The sequence below is a fragment of the Mobula hypostoma genome, chromosome 4 (assembly GCF_963921235.1).
Source record: "Mobula hypostoma chromosome 4, sMobHyp1.1, whole genome shotgun sequence".
Lineage (NCBI taxonomy): Eukaryota > Metazoa > Chordata > Chondrichthyes > Myliobatiformes > Myliobatidae > Mobula > Mobula hypostoma.
In genome coordinates this window covers 168883506-168900481 of record NC_086100.1, presented here as the reverse complement: position 1 = coordinate 168900481, position 16976 = coordinate 168883506, and the positions used below count along the sequence as shown (strand labels likewise).

At 44.8% G+C, this 16976-nt stretch overlaps 1 long non-coding RNA gene across 1 annotated transcript; it reads right to left on the bottom strand.

The window, feature by feature from the left end:
* Window positions 1–404: 404 nt before the first annotated feature.
* LOC134344968 (uncharacterized) lies at window positions 405–16462 on the bottom strand. Its single transcript, XR_010017575.1, has 3 exons — window positions 16419–16462; window positions 1986–2111; window positions 405–496 (listed from the first exon to the last, which is right to left on the bottom strand). It is a non-coding gene; the product is annotated as an uncharacterized LOC134344968 (long non-coding RNA).
* Between the last annotated feature and the right edge of the window lie 514 nt (window positions 16463–16976).

Sequence of the window (16976 nt, the reverse complement as noted above, 5' to 3'; positions counted from 1 at the left end):
CCGAGCACTAAAGCATGCAGCAACATTAATAAAGACACAGACTTGCAGTACCTCAAAGACCACTCGTTCACCGGTTATTCGACATACCACAGGCTCTCTCTCTCTCCCTAATAAGGGAAAAAAAGGTGTCCCCATTTCACAGCAAAAGGGGAGACATAACAAACCACTTGCTGATTTATGATGTTAAAAGTTTGTCGCTCTTTCCGAGCTCTGCGTCCAGTGATTTGGCCCCAGGAAGAGGCAGATCTCCAGACACACAACCCACAGCAGCTAACCCTCTGCTCCTGATGTTCTGTGTTCTCCTGTGATGCTTCAGTCAGGGGCACCAGCCTAGAATCAGCACGTCCCCAGAGCCATGAAAATCCGGAACCCTGAAGGCGCACTAGTCTTCCAGGCTGCGTCCTTGGGATGTCAAAACGTAGCCCTGAGAGTGGGTCCCATTCCTGCAAAGAACCAAAGTCAGCGTGTAACTCCAGGTCAGGGTCTTCAAAAGAACCTCGAAAATGGAAAAAAAGGGATATTAAGGATAGAAACATAGAAACATAGAAAATAGGTGCAGGAGTAGGCCATTCGGCCCTTCGAGCCTGCACCGCCATTTATTATGATCATGGCTGATCATCCAACTCAGAACCCAGCCTTCCCTCCATACCCCCTGACCCCTGTAGCCACAAGGGCCATATCTAACTTCCTTTTAAACATAGCTAATGAACTGGCCTCAACAGTTTGCTGTGGCAGAGAATTCCACAGATTCACCACTCTCTGGGTGAAATAGAGCTGTTTCTGAAGATGCAAACAAAGGAGTTGCTGTTTAGCGCCATCCTGACTTTGCTCCGCCCCTCCAAGTTGGATGAGAATGTCAGTGACTGTGGTCTGGGGTACAGACAGCAAACAAGGTTATTCAAGGATACTGAAGAACATTGATCAACTGTAAAGTTGAGTGGAGTGGCGGTAGATGAAATTTAATTCAGACATGTTTGAGGTAATGCACATTGGGAGGTCAAATTCTGGTGAGACAGACAGAGTAAATGGCAGGGACCTGAGGAGCATCGATGTACAGAGGGACCTTGGGGTGCAAGTTCAGAGCTCCCTGAAAGTGATGACACAAGTGACTCGGAAGTTGAAAAATATTTTTAGTATTCTTGCATTCATAGTACGAGGCATTGACTATAAAGGTTGGGATGTCTTGTTACAGCTGTATGAAATATTGGTTAGGCTGCACGTAGAGTATTGTGTACAACTTGGGTTGCCAAGCTGCTGTACAAGTGGAATGCAGTGACTATAAAGTGAGTGCAGGAAAGTTACCAGGACGTTACGCGGAACATTATAAGGAGAGATTGGACAGGCCGAGCTTATTCACAGTGGAACGTAGGAGTCTGACAAGTGACCAAATGGAGGTTGACCACATGAGAGACATTGACAGGTTAGATAGTCGGAGTCTTTTATCCACAGGCAGGGCATTCTACAATAAAAGGTTACAAACTGTGGTAAGAGTGGAAAAGTTAAAAAGAGATTTGAGGCAATTTAAAGTAAGATTTGAGGGTGGTGAACATTGGGAACATGCGAGCAGAAGAGGTAGTAGATACAGATACAATTACCACATTTAAAGGGTATTTGGCCTAGCACACGAACAGGAAGGGAGTAGAGGGATAAAGAACTTAGAGGGGGAAAGGGATTAGTGTGGCTAAGCATCACCGTCAGCAAGGACAAGGTGGACTGTAAGCCCTGTTTTTGTGTCATCTGCTTCCATGACACTGGTGTGAACAAGGTTACATCTTTGCCCCAACACTTTTCTTAATCTGTCTTTCTGCAATATTGGATTATCACTCCCAATAAGTGTCCTGCAGGAGTGGTTCAAATGGAATGCTGCTTAATCTGCAGCAACTTCACTCCAGAACCAAGGTCCCCCAGCTACAGGCTGAAGGTGACGCTGGCATTTGGATACATTCCTGGTCCAAGCCATCATTGATACTGTCATTGAAGCTTACAAGAGAAAGGGCCGTATGCTCAACGTTCATGAGAGAAAGGCCTCCTGCTAACTTGCTACTGAGGACCATGGTTTCCTCTGACGGTACCAGGGTGAATGTGAGTCATCCTCGATCCCAAGGGCAGACCTGAGGAGTGAAAGAGAAAAAATGCAGAAGAATATAAAACATTGGGTTGACTGGCTCAAATGTAAATTTCTCTTAATTTCTCTGTCTTCCTTGCCATGGCCCTTGCACTTTAGTGACTACCTAAGCTGTACTTTCTCTGTAACTGTAATATTGTGTCCTGCATCCTGGTTTTCCTTTCCATATGCACTGCCTCAATGCACTCATATATGGAATGATCTGTACGGGTGGCACCAAACAAAAGGCTTTCACATGAGGTCAGTACATTTGACAATAATAAACTAATTCTCAATTACATAGCTGGCTCCTCACGATGAAACTGGATTACACATCAGCCCCGACCTCATGCTCCTACAAGCAAGCAAGCAGGCAAGTATATTTGGACAGCACTTTTCAAGCACAAGGCAGCTCAAAGTGCTTTACACAGAACAAAATATATAAATCAAACATCAAATTTCAGACAATATACAAGAGAATAAAATCACACAAAAAATAGATATGATAAATAGATGTTAAAGTGCAGGAGATTCTAATTAAAAGCTACAGCAAAAAGACAAGCCTTAAGCCCCGATTTAAAAGGGCTTAAAGTTGGGGCAGATTTCAGATCCTCTGGAAGGTAATTCTAGATATGTGGGGCATAGTAACTAAAAGCTGCTTCACCATGTTTAGTTTTGACCCTGGGGACAGTAAGCAGACCCTCCCCAGATGACCTGAGAGCCCAGGTTCATAATGCAGCAGGAATTTGGAGATGTATTTTGGCCCTAGATCATTCAGTGCTTTATAAAGCAGTGGCAATGTTTTAAAGACAATCCTCTGATGTACCGGAAGCCAGTGTGGTGATCTGAGAACTGGAGTGATGTGTCTACTTTTTAGGTCTCAGTGAGGACTCTAGCAGTGGCATTCTGAATGAGCTGCAGCTGTCTGAGGGATTTTTTACAGAGACCTGTGAAAACGCCCTTACAGTAGTCAAGCCTACTAAAAATAAATACATGGACAAGTTTTTCTAGATCTTGCTGAGACATAAGCCCTTTAACTCTAGCCATATTTTTAAGACGGCTGACTTCGTAACTGTCTTTAATTGGCAGTTAAAATTTAAGTCTGAGTCCATCACAACACCAAGGTTTCTGGCTTGGTTTAAATTGTCTGTAACAACAGGGATCCTAAGCGAGCACTGACTTGTAATTGTTTTTTTTCGCACTGAAATTAATTATCTCAGTTTTCTCTTTGTTTAACTGGAGGAAATATTGGCTGGGTTGTTGAATACAGTATTTTAGTGATTGTATGGGCAATGAGAGCCCTGGAGGTGGTGCTGAAGCTGAGTTGTTAAGTTCTAAACAGTGACTGGAAAAAATCTTCACAGACTGAAGGAGACACGAGATGGGCAAGATGAGAAAAACTAAACCTGAAATATTCCTTTGGCCTAGGCAGTGACTGCGTGCAGGAAGCATAGGTTCAAGCTCAAAATTGAACTTTAGTAGGGACACAAAGTGCTTTGTAAAACCTGAGCTAATTAATTAGTATCGCCATCATGGTAATATGATTTGTAAACAGTGTAAGAAAAAAATGTGTTTGTTTTCAGGATAAGGCCTTCCATTCTAGATCAGCTGAGATGTTCTCCTTTTTCAGGCAAGAGGGTGTCCATTCCACCACCATCAATGCTGCTTTTCGCGGCATCTCCTCCATCTGCCCTCACCCCATTCTCCCACTGTAATAATAAGGATAGGGTTCCCCGATCCTAATGTACCATTTCATGAGCCTCTGTTTCTAGCGCATCGTTTTAGACCGTAAGATATAGGAGCAGAATTGGGCCATTTGGCCCAATTCCTTGTCCACCGTTACTATCTCTCCAGCATTGTTTTCCAGTGGTTGAATATCCACCGTCACCTCTCTTTTACACTTTATGTATCAGAAGAAATGTTTGGTGTCCTCTTTAATATTACTAGCTAGCTTATGTTTATATTCCATCTTTACCTTCTTAAAGATTTTTTTAGTTGCCTTCTGTTGTTTTTTAAAAGCTTCCTAATCCTCCAACATCCCATTAATTTATACTCTATTATATGTCCTCTCTTTGGCTTTTATGTTGGCTTTGTCTTCTCTTGTCAGCCACAGTTATGTCATCTTCCCTTTAGAATATTCTTCCTCTTCGGAATGTATATATCCTGTGCCTTCCAAATTGCTTCCAGAAATTCCAGCCGTTGTTATTCTGTCATCATCCCTACAAGTGTTCTCTTCCAATCAATTCTGTCCAAATCCTCTCTCATGCCTCTGTAATTCCCTTTACTCCACTGATAAGATCTCAGACAAAGGTGTACTGATACATCTGACTTTAGCTTCTCCTTCTCAAATTCCAGGGTGAATTCTATCATACTCTGATCACTTTCCCCTTAAATTCTCTCATCGATTCTGGTTTGTTGCACAACACCCAATCCAGAATAGCTGGTTCTCTAGTGGGCTCAAGCATGAGCTGCTCTCAAAAGCCATTTCGTAGGCACTCTAGAAATTCCCTGTCCTGTAATCCAGCACCAACCTGGTTTTCCCAATCTACCTGCATATTGAAGTCCCCTGTGACTGTTATAATATTGCTCTTTTGGCATGCATTTTCTATCTCCCATTGTAATTTGTAGGCCACATCCTTACTACTGTTTGGGGGTCTGTATACAACTCCCATCAGGGTCTTATTACTCTTGCAGTTCCTTAGCTCTATCCACAATGATTCAACACCTTACGACCCTATGTCACCTCTTTCTAATGATATGATTTCATTTAGTTGCACCATGCTCAACCTTTTGATTACTGACTTTGTCTGAGGTCTTACCAATGTCTGCCTGCACAACCTTTCCACTAACTGTTTGTGGCACCCTGGTTCCCATATCCCTGCAACTCTAGTTTAAACCCCTCTGTGCAGCATTAACAAACCTTCCTGCCAGGATACTGGACCTGTCCAGTTCAGATGCAAACCGTCCCTTCTGTACTGGTCCCACCTTCCCTGAAGACAGCCCAATGATCCAAAAATCTTATGCCCTCCTTCCAACACCAACTTCTTAGCCATGTATTAAACTGCATAATCTTCCTAGTGCTCGTCTCACTAGCACGTGGCATGGGTAGCAATCCTGAGTTCACAACCCTGAAGGTGCTGCCCTTTAACTTAGCACCTAACTCCCTGAGCTCCCTATGCAGAACCTCGTCACTAGTCCTACCCATGTCATTGATATCGACATGAACCATGACTTCTGCTGTGCACCCTCCCACTTAAGAATGCTGAAGACTCAGTCTGAGATATCCCAGACCCTGGCACCCGGGAGGCAACAAACCATCTGGGAATCTCATTCTCGCCCACAGAACCTCCCGTAATGAATCCCCTATCACCACAATGTGCCTCTTCTTTTCCCTTCCCTTCTGAATCACAGAAGCAGACTCAGTGCCATTGACCCAACCACTGTGACTTTCCTCTATCATCCCCCCACAGCATCCAAAGTGTACCTGTTGTATACCTGTTGCTGAGGGAGAAGGCCACAAGGGTGTGCTGACTAGCTCCTTAAACCCTTTCCCCTTCCTGACTGTCACCCAGTTTCCTGTATCCTGCACCCTGGGTGTAACTACCTCGCTCTCTGTCCTATCTATCACCCCTTCAGCCTCCAGAATGATCTGGAGTTCATCCAGTTCCAACTCCAACTCTTTGACATGGTTTGTTAGAAGCTGCAGCTGGATGCACTTCTCGCAGTTGTAGTGGTCAGGGCTACTGGTGATCTCCCTGCCTTCCCATATCCCGCAAGAGGAGCATTGCACATCTCTACTGTCCTAGCTGAGCAGATGAATTGGATTGACTTTATTTCTTACATCCATCACATACATGAGGAGTAAAAATCTTTACGTTACATCTCCGTCTAATATGCAATGTGCAATCATAGTAATTTATAATAATTTATAATAAATAGAGCAGTCAATGTAACATAAAAATACACTCAAACCAACATGAGTTAGTCAGTCTGATGGCCTGCTGGAAGAAGCTGTCCTATCATATGCTGCAGTACTGTTTCCCAGATGGTAGCAGCTGGAACAGTTTGTGGTTGGGGTGACTTGGGTCCCCAATGATCCTTCAAGTCCTTTTTACACACTTGTCTTTGTAAATGTCCTGAATCATGGGAAGTTCACATCTACAGATGCGCTGGGCTGTCCACACCACTCTCTGCGGAGTCCTGCGATTGAGAGAAGTACAGTTCCCATAAAAGACAGTGATGCAGCCAGTCAGGATGCTCTCAATTGTGCCCGTGTAGAAAGTTCTTAGGATCTGGGGGCCCATACCAAACTTCCTTATCTGTCTGAGGTGAAAGAGGTGCTGTATAGATCACGTGAGATCCTCGGTGGTGTGGATGCTGAGGAACTTAAAGCTGTTTTCCCTCTCAAACTCAGGATCATTGATGTCTATAGGGGTTAGCCCGACTCCATTCCTCCTGTAGTCCACAACCAGATCCTTTGCTTTTGTGATATTGAGGGAGAGGTTATTTTCTTGACACAACCACAGAGAGGTGATGTAAAGAAGAGAATGAAAAACAACTTTTGCTTTTCTTTCCTTTGCATTCTCTGAGTGAAGCCTTAAAAAGTTGAAGCCTTACGGTTACCTCTCTGACTAGCCTGCTGTGCTTTCCCTTGTCTTCCTTTAATTTGCTTTTACTAATCAATCCCAAATGCCAATTGGCTGCTGTGCAAAGCTCTATTACGCTGCCGCGAACTGCTCCTGCCATTTATCCTTGGGTAGTGGACCTGACTGAGGTCCTCACCTCTCCAGACTTCCAATGTCCAGACTGACCACTGGTCAAAGCTCTATTTTCCACAACTCTGTCATCTACAATGGATACTATTTCCTTTCCCACCTCCCACTGTTCATCTTTGCAGAGATCGGTCTCTACTTGTCTCATTTGTTCACACGTCATTTCCCACTGATCTCCCTCCTGCAAGTGGGACGTCCTATACCTCCTCCCTCACCTCCATTCAGAGTCCCAAACAGCCCTTCCAGGTGAGATGACACCACACACACAAGTCTGTCAGGATCATATTGTATCTGGTGCTCCTGGTGTGGCCTCCTCTGCAGCGGTGAGACCGGATATGGAGTGGAAGAATAGCTTCGTTAAACACCTTTGCTTATCCATTAAAAAAGCGGGATTTCCCAGTGGCCACCCATTTGAATTCGACTTCCTATTCCCATTCTGACATGTCAGCCCAAAGCCTCCTGTACTGCCACTAGGTTGGAGGAGCCATGCCGTACATTAAACCATAAGACATGGGAGCAGAATTAGGCCATTCAGCCCACTGAGTCTGCTCCGCCTTTCCATCATGGCTGAAATATTATCCCTCTCAACCCTTTTCCCTGCCTTCTCTTAGTAACCCTTGACACCCATCAACCTCCATATAAAATCTACTCAATGAATTGGCTTTCACAGCTGTCCGTGGCAATGAATTCCACAGACTCATCATCTTCTGGCCAAAGAAATTCCTCCTCATCGCTGTTCTAAATGGATGTCTTTCTAGTCTGAGGCTGTTCCCTCTGGTCCTAGACTCCCCCCCCCATGGGAAAGAATCCTCTTCACATCCACTCTGTATAGGCCTTTCAATATTCAATAGGTTTCAGTGAGATTTCCCCCTCGATCTTCTGAACTTCAGCAAGTATGGACCATTTCATTTCTGGATTATTTCTTATAACTAAAGGTTACTCTGGACCCTCTCCAATGGCAGTACATCTTTTCATAGGTAAGGGGCCCAAAACTGCTCACAATACTCCAAATGCAGTCTGGCCAATGCCTTATAAAGCCTCAGCATTACATTCTTGCTCTTTTATTCTAATCCCCTCAAAATGAATACCAACATTGCATTTGCCTTCCTTACCAGCAATTCAACCTGCAAGTTAACATGTGGGGAATCCAGCACAAGGGCTCCCAAGTCCTGTGAATTTTCTCCTCATTTAGAACACATCCCCCCCTTCCTCCCTTCCCTCCCCATAACGTTTAACCCCTGCTAATACTGGGCAGCACACTGTGAGGACTACGATGTTATCAGTGACTTGTAAACCACACACCAAACTGTGACTTTACTGTTGCTGGCGACTTCAACCATGCTAACTTAAAAAGTCTTGCCTAAATTCTATCAGCACCTTGACTTTGTTACGAGAGGTGAGAAAACATTAGATTTGGTTTCTACCAATATCCCTGGTGCATACAAAGCTGCCCCTCATTCCTACGTCGGATTCTCCGATCAGTTATCTGTTATGCTAATTCCTACATAATGACCACTGAGTAAGCTTGTCAGACCAGTTGGAATTGAGATAAAGACCTGGCCAGAAGGAACAAGCTCAGCATTATAGGACTGTTCTGGAAACACGTTCAGGGAGGAGGCTGCCTACGACCATCACATTAACATCCATGAATATGTGGGATCTGTGGCTGGCTATATAGAGAAGTGCACTGAGGATATCGTTGTTATTAAACACACCGATGTGAGGGCAAATCAGAAGCCATGTTTGACAACAGAAATCCAAGCACAGCTGAGGGATCGGGGTGCTGCTTTCAGACCGGGGGGATAAGACGGCTCTCAAGTTAGTAAAAGCTGCGCTTTCTCACGCCACAAGGAAGGCAAAACAGGAAGTATTCACAGACAATATACAGTAGCATGCAAAAACTTAGGCACCCCTGGTCAAAATCTCTGTTACTGTGAATAGCTAAGCGAGTAAAAGATGAACTGATTTCCAAAAGGCATAAAGTTAAAGATGACACATTTCTTTAATATTTTAAGCAAGAAAACATTTTTATTTCCATCTTTTACAGTTTCAAAATAACAAAAAAGGAAAAGGGCCCAAAGCAAAAGTTTGGGCACCCTGCATGGCAGTACTTAGTAACACTCCACAGCTTGTAAACACTTTCTGTAGCCAGCTAAGAGTCTTGCAATTCTTGTTTGGGGGATTTTCGCCCATTCTTCCTTGCAAAAGTCTTCAAGTTCTGTGAGATTCTTGGGCTGTCTTGCATGCACTGCTCTTTTGAGGTCTATCCACAGATTCTCGATGATGTTTAGGTCATGGGACTGTGAGGGCCATGGCAAAACCTTCAGCTTGCGCCTCTTGAGGTAGTCCACTGTGGATTTTGAGTTGTGTTTAGGTTCATTATCCTGTTGTAGAAGCCATCCTCTTTTCATCTTCAAAGTTGCTGGTGAACGCAGCAGTCCAGGCAGCATCTCTAGGAAGAGGTACAGTCGACATTTCAGGCCGAGACCCCCCCCCCCCCCGGTCAGGACTAGTTAGTCCTGATGGGGGGTCGCGGCCTGAAACGTCGACTGTACCTCTTCCTAGAGATGCTGCCTGGCCTGCTGCGTTCACCAGCAACTTTGATATGTGTTGCTTGATTTTCCAGCATCTGCAGAATTCCTGTTGTTTGCTCTTTTCATCTTCGGCTTTTTTACAGTCGGTGTGATGTTTGCTTCCAGAATTTACTGGTATTTAATTGCATTCATTCTTCCCTCTACCAGTAAATGTTCCCTGTGCCACTGGCTGCAACACAAACCCAAAGCATGATCGATCCACCCCCGTGCTTAACAGTTGGAGAGGGGTTCTTTTCATGAAATTCTGCACCCTTTTTTCTCCAAACATACCTTTGCTCATTGCGGCCAAAAAGTTCTATTTTAACTTCATCAGTCCACAGGACTTGTTTCCAAAATGCATCAGGCTTGTTTAGATGTTCCTTTAAACCTTTTGAATAGAACTTTTACTGAGAACTGCCATGCAGGGTGCCCAAACTTTTGCTTTGGGCCCTTTTCCTTTTTTGTTATTTTGAAACTGTAAAAGATGGAAATAAAAAAATTTTCTTGCTTAAAATATTAAAGAAATGTGTCATCTTTAACTTTATGCCTTTTGGAAATCAGTTCATCTTTTACTTGCTAAGCTATTCACAGTAACAGAGATTTTGACCGGGGTGCCCAAACTTTTGCATGCCACTGTACAGCCATTTCTGTGACACCAGAGACACGAGGCACATGTGGAAGGGAATCCTACAAAAAGTAGTGGATACAGCTGTCACAGGAAAGCAGCACCCATCATTCGGGATCCCCACCAGCCAGGACATACTCTCTCCTCGCTGCTGCCATCAGGAAGGACGTACAGGAGTCTCAGGACCCACACCACCGGGTTCAGGAACAGTTATTACCCCTCAACCATCAGGCTCTTGAACCAGAGGGAATAACTTCACTCAACTTCACTTGCCCCATCACTGAACTGTACTCACAACCTATGGACTCACTTTCAAGGACACTTCACCTCATGTTCTCGATATTTATTGCTTATTTACTTATTATTATTATTTCCTTCTTTTTGTATTTGCACAATTTGTTTTCTTTTGCATGTGGGTTGAATGTCCAAGCTGGTGTGGCCTTTCACTGATTCTGTTTTGGAGTTATTGAGTATGTCTGCAGGAAAACGAATCTCAGGGCTGTATACGGTGATATATGTCTACTTTGATAATAAATCTACTTTGACTTTGACTTTGACCATAATCGACTGCAAGTCCACCTTGTGCATCAATGACAGTGCCACCTCTCTTCCTGATAGGCTGAATGTCTTTTACACACGGTTCAGTGCACAGAATGCTGAGTCAGCAAGGAAGGTCCCCCTTTCTCCTGTCGGGAACAATGTCTGGCCACAGCTGATGTGAGGAAGACCTTATAGATGTTGATAAATTCATGGGTGGCCTAGATAAGATGGATGGTCATAGTCTTTTCCCCAGCGTAGGGGAGTCAAGTCACTTTTTATTGTCATTTCGACCATAACTGCTGGTACAGTACACAGTAAAAACAAGACAACGTTTTTCAGGACCATGGTGCTACATGAAACAATACAAAAACTACACTGAACTACATAAAACAACACAAAAACTACACTAGACTACAAACCTACCCAGGACTGCATAAAGTGCACAAAACAGTGCAGGCATTACAATAAATAATAAACAAGACAATAGGCACAGTAGAGGGTATAGTAGGTTGGTGTCAGTCCAGGTTCTGGGTATTGAGGAGTCTGATGGCTTGGGGGAAGAAACTGTTACATAGTCTGGTTGTGAGAGCCCGAATGCTTCGGTGTCTTTTGCCAGATGACAGGAGGGAGAAGAGTTTGTATGAGGGGTGCGTGGGGTCCTTCACAATGCTGTTTGCTTTGCGGATGCAACGTGTGATGTAAATGTCTGTAATGGCAGGAAGAGAGACCCTGATGATCTTCTCAGCTGACCTCACTATCCGCTGCAGGGACTTGCAATCCGAGATGGTGCAATTTCCGAACCAGGCTGTGATGCAGCTGCTCAGGATGCTCTCAATACAACCTCTGTAGAATGTGGTGAGGATGGGGGGTGGGAGATGGACATTTCTCAGCCTTCGCAGAAAGTAGAGACGCTGCTGGGCTTTCTTTGCTATGGAGCTGGTGTTGAGGGACCAGGTGAGATTCTCTGCCAGGTGAACACCAAGAAATTTGGTGCTCTTAACGATCTCTATGGAGAAGTCATCGATGTTCAGCGGAGAGTGGTCGCTCCGTGTCCTCCTGAAGTCAACAACCATCTCTTTTGTTTTGTTCACATTCAGAGACAGGTTGTTGGCTGTGCACCAGTCCGTTAGCCGCTGCACCTCCTCTCTCTATGCTGACTCATCGTTCTTGCTGATGAGACCCACCACAGTCGTGTCATTGGCGAACCTGATAATGTGGTTCGAGCTGTGTGTTGCAGCACAGTCGTGGGTCAGCAGAGCGAACAGCAGTGGACTGAGAACACAGCCCTGGGGAGCCCCCGTGCTCAGTGTGATGGTTTTGGAGTTGCTGCTTCCAATCCGGACTGACTGAGGTCTCCCAGTCAGGAAGTCTAGGATCCAGTTACAGAGGGAGGTGTTCAGGCCCAGTAGGCTCAGCTTTCCAATCAGTTTCTGAGGAATGATTGTGTTGAATGCTGAACTGAAGTCTATGAACAGCATTCGAATGTATAACTAGAGCACATAGGTTTAAGGTGAGAGTGGAAATATTTAAAAGAGATCTGAGGGGTAAGTTTTCCACACAGACAGTGGTGGGTATATGGAATGAGGTAGAGATGGATACAATTACAATGTTTAAAAGATATTGGATAGGTACATGGATGTAAGGATTTAGCGGAATATCAGTCAAACACTGACAAATGGGACTAGTATAGTCAGGCACCTTGGTCAAAATGGATGAGCTGAGCCAAAGGGTCAGTGTCCATGCTGTATAACTCTATGACTGCATGAATCTATCGGTATCTCCAGGTGTTGGTATCATGTAGCTTGGTTTTACCAGGCATAGGCATGTCATGGTCTGGTCCGTGAAGTCCGCATTCCGGTTCATGGTCCGGTCCATCAATCCTTTTTCCAGGTTTTCTGGTTTTCCCCAGGTTCCGTTGGGCTCCTTATTTGAGGCACCTGATTCTAGTTTTGGGCTGGCTACATAAATAGCTTGGGATGGAGCTTTGGGCTGCTGGACTGTTCCCTTCCTCTTCATCTGAATCCTTGGCAGTTTATCTCAACAGTTACTTTGGCACTAACCTTCACCTGCTACCTCGCCTGCGTCCTCATCTGTATTGCTGTCTAGTTCAAATGCTGGAGTGAGACCGGAGCCTTGCCACGCCAAGATAAGGAACTATCTATTGTTGAGTTTGGAACTGTTTCTTTGTGTCCCTGTGTTTAGTGTCTGTGTCAAAGAAGAGTCCTGGCCCTAGGTCCTGTTCCCAAGGAGGGGTCCTGACTCCATCTAGATCCCTGGCCCTAAGTCCTGTACTTCCCAAGGAGGGGTCCTGACTCTGTGTTCCCTGTTCCTGTGCTCAAGTCCAAGGCTCTGTGTTCCTGTGTAAGTCCAGGTGCTGTGCTCCAGCCCAGTCCAAGTCTGAGCTTTGTGTCCTTGCCCAGCCCAGGAGTATACTGCCCAGCTAGTGCTGGAGATTCCTCGTCCTATGCTGGATTGTCCCCATCTGAATCCTCAGCAGTTTACCTTGGCAGTTTATTTTGACAGTCATCCTAGCCCTGTGCTCCAAGGAGGGGTCCTGGCCCTGTACCCAAGTGCCTAACTAAGCTGAGTCCAAGAGCCGAGCCAAATCTAGTTCAAGAGCCACGCCCAACCCTGGAGTTCCCTCGCCCAGCCCAAGCCACATCCAAGAACCTTGTCGTGTCCAAGTCAAGGCTTCGTGTTCTCATCCTGTCCATGTGCCTCGTCCTGTGCAGGAGTTTCACGTCCTGTCCTTGCCAAGATCCTAGTCCCGAGTCCTAGCCTAGACCCAGGTTCTGAGTCCCAACCAAGACCCAGGTTCTGAGTACTTGTCCAGGCTCTGGTTCCGGAGTTCTGAGTTCCTAGTCCAGGCTCCTTGTTCCTAGTTCCACATCCGGGTCCTGTGTTTCTAGCCCAAGTCCTAGCCCAGGCCCTGAATCCTAGTCTCGTCCAGGGCCTGTGTCAATGTCCAGCGTCGTTTCTTCCTGACTCCCCTTGCTTTCTTGCCAAACCTAATCCTATTCTTAGAACTGCAGTGTCTCTGTCTTGCACGGGTCCGCTCCCAGTGCCCCCCTGTAACAGGGCATCTCCAAGTATTAGCATTTGTAGCTATTGGCATCAGCAGGCATTGGCACTGTTAGATATTGACATCTGTGTTAGTGGCTGTGTCAGTACCTCCAGTTGAACTTTGTCATTTTGTGTGTTTTCCCCTTAGCTGTCAGTCTGTGGTTTTGTATTGCCATGTGCTCTTGTTTGTTTTCATGCCCAATGTGCTCCTGTCCCTGCTCCTGCTCTACTCCGACCGCTGTATTACTGAGACACCTGTATTACAAGTGTCTCTCACCTGCTTCTCATTATTACCTGTTTTGCTGCCACACCTGCCTCATTGTGCTCCACCTATCATCTGCCTCTTTGTTTACTGCTCAGTGTATTTCAGTCCTGTGTCTTCACCTGTTTGTTGCCAGATTGTGCCAGTGAATTTTCCTGAGCCTTTCCAGCATTCATATCTGTATTCTATCCGTCTGACTATCAACTCTGCCTATTTCCCGATTCTGGTTTTTGGATTCCTCTGGAATTTTTGATCTCCACCTGAACTTTGACGCTGACTTTGTTGCCCATCTGGATTTGCTGCTCAGTAAATATCTGTGTGTACAGTACTCGGTCTGCGATTGGGTCCCTGCTTCAGTACCCTGACAGGCTGCCTGTGAGACGAATCTCAAGGTTGCATAATGTACACATACATTGATAATAAATGTACTTTGAACTTTGATTAGACATTTTCAATAACGAGCAGGTGTACTGGTGTACCTAATAAAGTGGCCGCTAAGAGTCTAGTGTAGCAGTTAATGCAATGCCTTGCAGCACCAGTGATCACCAATTGATGTCGAATTCCTGTTGCTGTCTGTACATTCTCCCCGTGACCGCATGGGGTTTCCTCCGGGGACTTCAGTTCCCTCTCACATGTCAAAGGTGTATGGGTTCGTAGGTTAGTAAGATATGGGCACGCTATGCTGGTGCTGGGAACATGGTGACACTTGCTGACTACCCCCAGCACAGCCTCGGATTGTGTCAGTCATTAACGCAAACAATGCATTTCACTGTATGTTTCCACGTGCATATGAATAAAGCTAATCTTTAGTTTTTAGTCATTCACTGTGTACTGATATTACCAGACAGTGACATCTCCAGAAAACAGAATCATCAGCTATCACTGACTTTTGATATCAATAGGCACTGATTATACCCTGAAAGGGAACACTATGTGCTTTCTGGCTGTTTCAGGTATGGGCTTCTCCAAGAACTGACATCACCCCCACACACAACACCAGGTAACGGCAGTCAGAAACTGGAACCTCCATATTTTGGTATCTGCAGGTATTGGCCTCACTCTGTTGGTTAACGGTGTGGCTGAAGACCAGATGTCATGTTTCTCAATTGGGGGTCTGGGGCAACACTCCCTTAGATAGGTAGACACTTGCGTAAGCCCAACACCACCCTGCTGACCAACATGTTTTTGGAAATGCTATCCCATGAAAGGGACAGTCTGATGAATTGCAACATGGTCTGGCACCCTTACAATTAAAGAACTGTAGCCTGATAAGAAAACAGATGTGTCTTGTCTACCTCATCCTGGAATGTCAACTGTAAAGCATGCTGAAACTTAATGGCCCAGGTCTGAGTTAGGATAAAACAGGAAAGGAACAGATGTATCTTGTTCAGACAAGTAGTTGGACAAATGGCTTCAAAGCCATGGGAATTCTGGGCAGGGCTAAGGACAAAGTAAGCCTCAAAAATTGTATTGTATGAAAGAAGGGCAATCACAATATTGGTAATGACAACCCTGATTTTGATTTCAAAAATAATGATAAGGGAGTCAATGGAATGACTTTAATTTGCAGCATAATTGGGAAGAAGAAGAAGAATTGCCCTTAACTTGGCAGTGGAGTTATCGAGGCACCATCATGATAGTGTTTCCGTAGCAAGCTATTCTTGTTTTTACAAGGCCAGGTTGCTAGCTTGACGCTCAACCCGACTTGGATTCAAACTCGAGAACCTTCGCTCCAGAGTCTGGTGCTGATATTATTGTGCCACTGTGACGGGATCCTGAATTACCCCTACGAACTGTGCTTTTGAAAAGAGAGAGAGATGTTCAACACAGACACCTTGTTAAAAAGAGAGAGAGAGAGGCGAAGACTGCTTTGAGATGGTGTTATGGTTTTTTGGCAGCATGTTTACACTTTTGCAAGGACTCTAGCAGCTTCCTAATTCTTACAGAGAGAGAAGGGAGGAGCTGCTTGATGGACAGTTGGTGTTCAGCACGGTGAGATAAATAGGAGGTCAACTGTTAGACCTACAGACACATGGTTTTGGACACTGAGTGAGCTTTGTTGAGCCCACAGAAAAGGTGGGTTTTGGAGGATCGATCAGGCGGATCGATCAGTGGCTCTTGCAGTGCGAAAAGGGTGTGACCAGTGGGGAGTTACTCGTGTCTGACCCTCGCCTGGGTTGATAATTCCACCACAGAAGAACAGTCCCCTTTGTGGTCACAGTCGGTGACTTGTAAAGGATTTCAGAGGACAACGGGAAGATCAACGGCATCAGCTCACCTGAAGACTCAAATCTCTCCCTCTCTCTCTATCACTACTCAACTAAATACCACGAACTGAACTGAACTTTACTCATCATTGTAAGACTATTTACCCCTAGACTTGAAGCTTGGTTTTCAAATATTTCAACACATAATCATTGCTAACCTGTTTGATATATCTGCAGTTATATTACTGTATTGCATAGTTACTAATAAATACCATTAGTTAATAGCAATACTGGACTCCAAAGTGTTTTCCATTCCTGCTGGATCTTTAACCCGTAATGGGGTATGTGACATCACCAAGCGGGACAGCATAATTGGGATATGAAAGTTAAATCTAAAAGATAATATAGAAAGGAGAATACAGGTGTTGTGTTTTGTAACTTCAAAACATTAAACTAATTCAAAGGAAGACATGGAATCCCAAAATGAGGGTCTAACTTGGTGCTTTCTTTAAGCGAGGCATGCACATGGTAACATGATGATATTTGCAATTCACAGTTATACACTTAACCTGTAATGAATTATTTAAACAAACAAGAATGCTTAATCAGCCTATATATATATATACACACAAAATTATTAAATACCAAATGCACAATAGTTGGCACAATGGTTAGAGTTGTTGCTTCATAGTTCCAGAGACCTGGGTACAAACTTGACCTCTGGTGCTGTTTGCATGGAGCTTGTATGTCCTCCTGGTGACCATGTGGGCTCCAGGTATTGGAATTACCAGGTACTAGTATCACCGGGTACGTACTACAATCTCTAGGCA